This window comes from Strix aluco, chromosome 18 (genome assembly GCF_031877795.1).
Source record: "Strix aluco isolate bStrAlu1 chromosome 18, bStrAlu1.hap1, whole genome shotgun sequence".
Taxonomy (NCBI): Eukaryota; Metazoa; Chordata; class Aves; order Strigiformes; family Strigidae; genus Strix; species Strix aluco.
Window position 1 is genome coordinate 13,091,037 of NC_133948.1, and position 1,624 is coordinate 13,092,660.

Consider the following 1,624-nt stretch of genomic DNA (forward strand, 5'->3'; position numbering starts at 1 on the left):
AGGCAATGAAAAAAGAATGCTTAATATGAGTCAACAGCCAACTACAATTTAACCCTCAATAAAAGTCTATTTTTGGCAGAAGGGTCACCTTTCTTTAAAATTACTATAACCGTGAGTTAAAACCATTTCTTAAATTTACTTTAAATGCTGTTCATAATGAGGATTGTCTTTTCATAACTGTAGCAAAGTCACTTCTGTTCACTGAGGGTTTGAATTCTTCAAAAGATTGATGTTAGACAGGCAAATAGCAGACAGAAAAGCCAATTTTCTCTTAGAATTTAAGCAAGACCTTGTCCATCTCCTCGAGTAACTTGTCTCTATTTTTCCAACCAGTGGCAGGAAATCTTCCTTTCTACAGCTGATGTCTATACTCTTGATCTCCACATACCTCATCCTTGCCACAACACATTTTGAGCATCCTTCTAGGATTAAAAAATGTACTGCTTCCCTGAGTGCACAATAAGGCACTGCATTTTTATCATTTCCAGCCTTGTAAATAGCACAGGCTATTACAGACAGCCTACTTGAAAAAACAGGATACAATATTCGTGTGCTTTGTTAAAGGAGACAGATCTACTTTTTATGGCAATCAACTAAGGCAAGAAAGACTTTCATTTCATTAAAATGAGAAACTGAGGATGAAGTAGCTTTAAAACAAAATACTTCCAGTATAGTACTTAAATTTGGAGCAAATAAGGCTACTAACCCTCATGCAGGACTGGAAGAGCAAATTGTAGTTCCAAGGCTGATCCAGGGGCACTGGGGAAGCTGGCAGTGGGCAAGGAACTCTGGCGGAAGGGAGCTGTACAAACCTCATACGTCCTTCCTGGAGATCCAAGATCAGCGTGAAAGAGTAAGAATCTGAGATCAAGTTTTGACAGCTTCCATGTTGAAGCACTGTCCTGAATCAGTATCAGTTTACATGACTCATCTCCCCAGTCAACACAACAGTACACTTAAATTTCTTCCTTCCCACCCTGACTGCTCACGTCCTCATTCTTTCTTAGTTTGTTCTTCATCACTACAACTTGCAGTCCAAGGCTACACTTGATTATCTGCAACAACACAAGATGACTCTTTATAACAGTAACTTTCTCAGCAGTTGAGTGTCCGTAGTGGGGTTACAGGAGAGGGAAATGGCACAACAGTCCCACAGGTATTCGCTTCCAGAAGACTCTTCAAATTCTGATTAGGGTGTGAACTAGAAATGCAAGTCCCATCCCATCAGCCCCACCACCACCCTCCCTACCCCCCCACAATGTAAGACCACAGCTGACGGAAAGACAGGCTTCTGGCTGAGAGCAGATATTCTTTTTCCCTTTCTGCCAAGGAATAGGGATGGTGAGCAGATGCTGTCGATCCAGATTAAGATGTGGTGTTGAAACTAGATAATTAAGCATTCACAATGTGCACCTATACCACACCTGGCTCTAGGAGAGCAGCTGCACTTCCTCACTTCTACCAATACCTTTAAAGTTAACCCAAAACAAGTAACATTAAAGCAGCAGAGAGATTACCTGCTGTTAGCAGGTTGGCAAAATAACTCCCCAAAATCAAACCAAAGTTTCCAGCTATTTCCACAAACGCATATATTGATAAAATGATATACGTAAGAAATAAATCC